Source organism: Penaeus chinensis, chromosome 24 (genome assembly GCF_019202785.1).
Source record: "Penaeus chinensis breed Huanghai No. 1 chromosome 24, ASM1920278v2, whole genome shotgun sequence".
In the NCBI taxonomy this organism is placed as follows: Eukaryota; Metazoa; Arthropoda; class Malacostraca; order Decapoda; family Penaeidae; genus Penaeus; species Penaeus chinensis.
In genome coordinates this window covers 12,874,107-12,881,606 of record NC_061842.1, presented here as the reverse complement: position 1 = coordinate 12,881,606, position 7,500 = coordinate 12,874,107, and the positions used below count along the sequence as shown (strand labels likewise).

The following is a 7,500-nucleotide window of genomic DNA, read 5'->3' as shown; positions in this document are numbered from 1 at the left end:
CATTTTCCCATTTCTAATTCGCATTGGTTGAGGAAAAAGATCCATACATTTTCTCCTCCACAGGAGCATCCATTGGACGTGGGCGCCTTGTTTGGTGCACAGAAAGGCGTGGGTCGCCGTGAAGTTTATGAATGAAATCGAATTTTGCTGGTTCTATATATTTCTCATTAGCCCGATGACGTGGAAATGAATGAGCGATTGGTAGGCCAGTAGTCTCTCCCCCTCCCCCGCATCAGCTGACATACCAGACGCTTTCGAAATTCCGCCGGAGTTGGAGCGCGTATGTTAAGCTTGAACACTGGCAGAAAGTTGTGACGTCACGGGTGGCAGTTACTCGAGCGAAAGACAAAAATCATGCAGCTGCCAGTCACTACGTCACTCGCGCGCATGTGCTGGTCGTGCATTTCCTCGAAGTCTCTACACATGTTTTATTTCACTCCAGTTGTTTACGTTTGAAATTGGAATCGAGGGTGTGTTCTACAGTGGACATTCTCTCTGCTTTGCCTGCGTGGGCGCTTGCCAGGCATGCAGCAGAGAATGGCCACGTGAATAAGCAGGCCTCGGAGACCAAGTGGCAAGTGGGCGGAGGTGACAATGCCCCCCCCCCCCTCCGTCTCTCTCTCTCTCTCTCTCTCTCTCTCTCTCTCTCTCTCTCTCTCTCTCTCTCTCTCTCTCTCTCTCTCTCTCTCTCTCTCTCTCTCTCTCTCTCTCTCTCCCTCTCTCCCTCCCTCCCTCCCTCCCTCCCTCCCTCCCTCCCTCCCTCCTTCCCTCCTTCCCTCCTTCCCTCCCTCCCTCCCTCCCTCCCTCCCTCCCTCCCTCCCTCCCTCTCTCCCTCTCCCTCTCCCTCTCCCTCTTTCCCTCTCTCCCTCGCCTCTCACTCTCCCTCCCTCCTTTCTTCCTTCCCCCGTTTTTAACCTTTTACATAGAAAGAAAGGGGAGAGAGAGTAAGGGAAATGAGAAATAAGAGAGAGAGAAAGAGAGAGGAGCGGACACCTCACCACTTCCTCCTTGTATAAGATGGCCATGATATCAGCTTTCCGGCCACGCTCCCAGGCCACTCATTGTCCTCGCCACGTCAGATGCTAATCGGCATGCAGTTATTTATAGTACACTTAATTGTTTTCTATAGTTCTGATACGCATGTATAGGATTACGTACTGTTTTTATTATGGTTATGCAACAAATCTCTTAAAAACGATAAAAACGACTGTTCTCGTAAATCTTTCTAGAGGCAGCATCTAGGAGCCGGGTTAATGCTGGGTTCTTGCTGTTTGTACGGTTCCTCTCTCTCTCTCTCTCTCTCTCTCTCTCTCTCTCTCTCTCTCTCTCTCTCTCTCTCTCTCTCTCTCTCTCTCTCTCTCTCTCTCTCTCCCCCTCCCTCTCTCTCTCTCTCTCCCTCCCTCCCTCCCTCCCTCCCTCCCTCCCTCCCTCCCTCCCTCCCTCCCTCTCTCTCTCTCTCTCTCTCTCTCTCTCTCTCTCTCTCTCTCTCTCTCTCTCTCTCTCTCTCTCTCTCTCTCTCTCTCTCTCTCTCTCTCCCCCCTCCCTCTCTCTCTCTCTCTCTCTCCCCCTCCCTCTCTCTCTCTCTCTCTCTCTCTCTCTCTCTCTCTCTCTCTCTCTCTCTCTCTCTCTCTCTCTCTCTCTCTCTCTCTCTCCCTCCCTCCCCCTCTCTCTCTCTCTCTCTCTCTCTCTCTCTCTCTCTCTCTCTCTCTCTCTCTCTCTCTCTCTCTCTCTCTCTCTCTCTCTCTCTCTCTCTCTCTCTCTCTCTCTCTCTCTGGTTTTTTTTTTACCCCCCCCCCCCCTCAGTTCCCAGCTTCATAGTTATTCTGAAACGGTGTGCATATGAATAGCCCCTCTATATCGCCTTTGCCACGCGGCGTGTTGATAGTCCGGCCACCGAGGCGACAATATCCCGCACCCGTGACTGGCATGGCTGATTAGCTCGTTTCAAATGCAGGTCGTTGCGTTGGACGTTGCCATAGGACGCCACGGGAAGCTTAGATGGAGATGTTCAAGAGTATTTGAAAGCGGTTCGTGCGAGAAGCATACTGTACTGTAATAACCGGCCCGCGGAGTGACGGTTAAACGGACTCGCAGCGGGCATCGGCGGCGCGCACTTTAAATCCTGCCCACCATACCCGCCGGGCATGCTCAGCTGTTGCACGTACCTTTCACTACGCAGGTAATCTTTATTGCGGATGTTACAATGCCGCCGGGAAATAGTAAAAAAGGTAAAATAGGGGAAATGTGATTTGACGGAAGTTCAGAAGGTCGACTCGGAAGAGGATCTGTGAGGAATGAATGAACAGGAGGATTCGCGGATCTTGTGTCACTCGCCCGGAAGATGCCACGATAGCGTCGGGTTGCTGTTTTACGGTCTTATTTCTTTTTGTTCGAAATAGCGTCGTTTTGAAATGTGAGAGGGCGAGTTTTTATTCTTGTGCGTGACGCGGTACTGACAGTTCCATGATGTATTATCATAATTATATTGTTATTGTCTTTCTGATATCTTCCATTTGTATTTTTTGATGCATCGCAGTCTTACCAATCGGTCTGACCAGTCTGCATCCGACACTTCACACAGACCGGCGTTGCAAGCTCGCGTCGGAAGCTTACTACATTCATGTGGTTTACCTCGCCGTGCCCGACCGCCCTCCTACCCAGGCAGCGCTATGGTCTCGGGGCTAAGTGGCCGGGCTGGGCGGTGCGTGACTCCAGACCACGGATCGCGGGATGGAACACAGACCTGTTCCTTGCAAGCACGCGTGAGAGTGAGGGAGGGAATGAGTCTGTGAGTGAGGCAAAGGTAAGCGGAAGGAAGTAAAGAAGCGAGGATCTAGAGGGATCTCCAGATGGTTGGAAGTTATTGAGCAACGCTCTGCTTGTATGCATTTGGCGATGGAGTGCAGCTGTCGCGATCAGTATGGAAGCGGGGAAGGGGAAAGATACCGTCGGTGTGTGTGTGTGTGTGTGTGTGCGTGTGTGTGTGCGTGTGCGTGTGCGTGCGCGTGCGCGTGTGCGTGCGCGTGTGCGTGCGCGTGTGCGTGCGTGTGGTTGTACGTGTTCGTTTGCGTGTGTACGTGTGCGTGTCGCGAATGTGTCTGGGTCTTCTTGATGGCGGCTGTACTTAACGATTTTACGTCTTCGCATGGCCCGGGTCCAGGAGAGCGCGCCCATATAACTCTTTCGGCAGCCCATGTTGGTCTTATTTTCTCTCTGACCTTTGTTTCACTTGCCTCTTTTCCTTTCCTTTTTTTTCCTCCTTCCCTTCCGTTCCTTGTCTTTCTTTTCATCTTTTCCTCCTTCCCTTCCTTTCCTTGTCTTTCTATTCCTCCTTCCCATCCGTTCCTTGTCTTTCTTTTCCTCTTTTCCTCCTTCCCTTCCTTTCCTACTGATGCCAACCCTTCCCTTTTCCTCGCATAGACCACGCGTGCGAATAAATACGAATAAATCACTCTATACAGAAAGGCTGTTCTTGGCTGCCGCTGTTGAGTTATTGATCGAGCATAACCCTTCAGCTGTCGGGCATGTGTGGTCTTTGTATCCACTGTGCGGATGACCGGGTTGCCGTGGGTATGACGTGCGAATGCAACTGTCCTTTCGGTAGGTTGCCGGGGATTTTCCTTCTACGTATGCCCATGTATTTTTCTTCCTTTTTGACGAGTGGTCCGCGGTATCGTGATTTGCCAGAGCCGCTCAATCGATTTATGCGATGTGTGTGCGTTCGATGGGCTTATGCCTTAGTGCCTTCATCGGTGGGGATTGTCAGTAACGACGTGGTTGTGTGTTCAAGTGTGGGTCGTGTGGGGTCGCGAGATCGATACAAGGAGAATCGCCATGACGTGTATGGGATGCGAGGACTTGTATAGGATTAGAAGGGAACTGCGGGGAGGACCTGCCTTATGGTGATGCGACGAGCAGATGTTGGTTTGCTTTTGCTGTATACGTTTCTCTTCGCTCCTGTCTTTCTCGTTTTCCTTGCTTGCTTTTCTTTTCATTTTTCTTTTCTTTGATCTAGTCTCCTGTCCACTATTTTCCTCACTTCTACTGTCCTCTCCTCCTCCTTTCTTATCATCTCTTCACCTCCTCTCCTCTCCCCTCCCCCCTCCTCTCTTTATCAATTTATCTGTCTATCTACCTTTCTCTCTCTTTCAATTTCTCCCTACCTCCCTCTCTCCCTCCATCACTTCCTAACCCCTCTGTATCCTCTTCTCCCCATTCTCTCTCTATCTATATCTTTCTTCCCCCCTCTCTCTCGCTACCTCTCTTTCATTCCATCCTTTCATACCCTCTCTATATTTCTCTCCCTTCCCTCCCTCCATCTCTCTCCCGTCTCTTTATCTTTGTCTTTTCTGGCTACACTGTGCCTTGTATATTCTCGCATTCATTTTCATGTGAAACATCAAGTGTTCCTAATATTTTCGTGTTCTTGGAAAACTTGCAAGGTTATTTGCTTTGAGAATGAGAAATATTTAGACTGTAACGTCACTGTACCCTAACCCAGCAGACGCCAGGGATAAAAGAATACGTCATATTAATTCGAAAAAAGAAAGAGATTCTGGAGGGTCGGTGCAGGCTGCCCTAAATTTCGTAGTCGTTAGAGATTAGTAACATTATAGCCCCCACTCCCTATGATGGGGCTTCGCACACCCATATAGTTGATTAGTGGATACCCCCCCCCCCCCCTTCTGTCCTCACTTGATCGATCCATCCCCCTCTATCATGTTTTGGTGTTCCCCGCTTTTCCTCCTTCGTTCTTCTGTGTTTTTCTTTTATCTGTTTCCTTGCCCGTTCCACTTACAACCACTCTGAAGGATTTTCTTTTGCTGTTTAATAATACTCCGCTGTTCACTTGCGCGTTTGATTTTTTTTTTTTTTTTTTTTTTTTTTTAGAACAGCATACTCATCTTTTGTGTTCTCGCCGCGGAAATGCCACATTTGGCGAAGAAAGTAAACACGAAATGACTTTTACCTTGGCAGCACGAGATGATGCAACACACCGCAGTAAAGGAGTGAATGAAGGCTTTGATTGAGTTCTGAATGGGCGCGTGTGTTGTGCACACAAGGCGGCGGGGGCGGCCGGCCAGGTGTAAACAAAGATCAGCTGTGTTGCAATAAAGATGACGTTCTCATGCTCCCTATCGGTAGTGTGACCTCGCCGATGTACTGTAAACACTGTCATCGATGTTGAATCAGTGTTGCCAGATGAAGATGCCGGACCTCTCGTGGTGATGACTCCTGCATGTCGACGTGCGGGCTAGGACAGCCATCAGTGTTGGAGGATTCCTTGTATCAGAACATGATTTGTGAAGACATCGAGGGGCGACCGCCAACGGAAGTGAGGAGTTTGCCTTGGGTAGTTTTCGGAGAGATTGGTGGTCTGTGGCATTTTGCTCATTAATTTGTATATTTCAAATATATTCTTCCTAAGAAATGGAGTTCGTACAATTTTGCCACTAGAGGGGCCCTTGCAGTAAGTAAGCATCCTCGCCCAGCGCCCAACGTCACTGTGCATCCGGCGCATCCCAACAGCTGTGTTTGTAAACTTTGTTGGAGTAATTACCACTCTGGGGGTAGGCGGGGAGAGGGGGAGGGGCTACTGTCCCATCCCCTTCCTCTTCAACTTTGGCCTGCGATAAAAGTATTTTTTCAGACACGGTTGTGACAAGGATTCACTGACTGATAAGCTGACTATTGGCTTGTTATATTTTGAGCGGCGCTTGCTTATCATCAATCAACATGTATATATAACAGTCGGGTCACCTTGTGATAAGGAGTCGTCCTTTTAATGTGTTTTGTTATCAGTCTTGTTTTTGATGGCCTAAATTTAACTAGTGCAGCATTTTTATTCAATAGGACTATTTTTGCGCCAGCTAGGAAGTCGCCATTGCATGTGAATATGAATCATACTTATGTTCATCTTCATTGCTATTTGCCACTTCTCTTCTTATCTATGTGTCTGTCTCCATCCCTCCCTCCCTCTCCTCCCTCCTCCCTCTCCTCTCTCTTCTCTTCATCCATCCATCGCCGCCCCTGTCCCTCCCTCGAAACATCAGGGGTAAAGTTACAAACCCCTCTCCATTGGCATTAGGTCGTGTGTGCTCTTGAGGTAGACAGTGGCTAGGCCCTTATCGTGTCTCGACGCCGGTATGTTCACCCTCCCTCCCCCTCGGCCCTCCACCCCTCCATTTCGTCTCCCTTTCCCCCTCCCCCTCCCCCTCTCCCTCTCCTCCTCCACCTGATGACTCACGTGAGCTGGATGTAATAGGCAGACTCTCACACTTAGGGACCCTCCTGATCCTCCATCCCTTCCCCAACCCCAACTTGGACCCCAACCCCTGTTAACACTCCTCAGAGATTCTGTGCAGAAGACACTCACTACTTGCCGGAATTAATTCAACTTGTTTAATTTTCTACTTCATGAATATCTCGTGTCGGTTCACCTGTACGCAGCGAGTCTTGTAAAAGCTCACACGCTTGCTTTGCATAGTGGTGATAAAGATGCAATTGTGCTGTGCTGAAAAAAACAGAGCCCTTTAATTGGAATTTGTGGGCGGGAGTAAAACGGGTGTTGTCTGAATTAGACACGGAGAAATAAGGAGGGAAGTGGGCATGTCTGGTAGCCATTTTTGTTTGTTTTGTTTTTACATGGATTTTATGTTTTTTTTTTTCTTTTCTTAAAGCGCTGGAATTGGTCTGTGTGACAACTATCGATCCTAGTCCTTGTCGCAGCCAGCGTGTAGGAGGCGAGGAGGTCCAGGGGAGAAGTGGCTTTGTTGTCACTGAATTGCGATTATTATTTGAGAACCGATTTTTCAGTGTATTTTGCGTGTATACTTGAACAAATTAATGTTGCCATGTATCGTTTCTTATAAAAGCTGTGAGGAGTTGTCTGGAAGTTTGAGGTGGATTACATAGAAATTACACCGTGCGGTTAGGAAGTTTGGGGATTATCTGGCGTTCATCACAATCTTTGTAAATCTGAAACTCAGTCAATGAGTTCGGTTACAGTTCGTCTCGCATTCGGCGCTTGCTCAACTTCCATTATATACGTAATGCCAGTCCAGTATAGATCCAGCATGCCCTTCTCGCACATATTATTTTTTTTTTTGTGTGTGTGTTTTTTGTTTCCCTCTCTCTAAGCCTACCTTATATCTTGGGGGGACCTGCTGCATTTCCCAATTTTGTTTCCGCTAGCAGTGTCTGGGGTTCGGTGCCATTCCCCAAGACCACGTCAGGCGTCTGGTGTATATCGCATGCATGTCTGTGCTTTCTGGCCTCGCTAACGAATACCTTAACGAGGGGAGGAAGTCACGACTCGATCAGCAGGAAGTACGCAATGGCCAAGTGGGCCTTTTGTGACTTTTCGGGTGAAGATCTTCGATAGGTTTTCTTGTTTTTATGCGATAATGATTTGCGGCCATGGGTGTAGTGACTGAGGGTTGTTCTCGCTTGTTTTTGTGTAATGTGCAGCAGTTAGATTCTTTGTCTTTTCACGGTCAG

General features: G+C 48.8%; 1 protein-coding gene across 1 annotated transcript in view; it reads left to right on the top strand.

Annotated features, from left to right (window-relative positions):
- LOC125037861 (nuclear distribution protein nudE homolog 1-like) overlaps window positions 1-7,500 on the top strand; it is a gene marked incomplete at its 5' end in the record, with an annotated part of 117,370 nt that overhangs the window by 93,599 nt on the left and 16,271 nt on the right. The window lies entirely within an intron of this gene.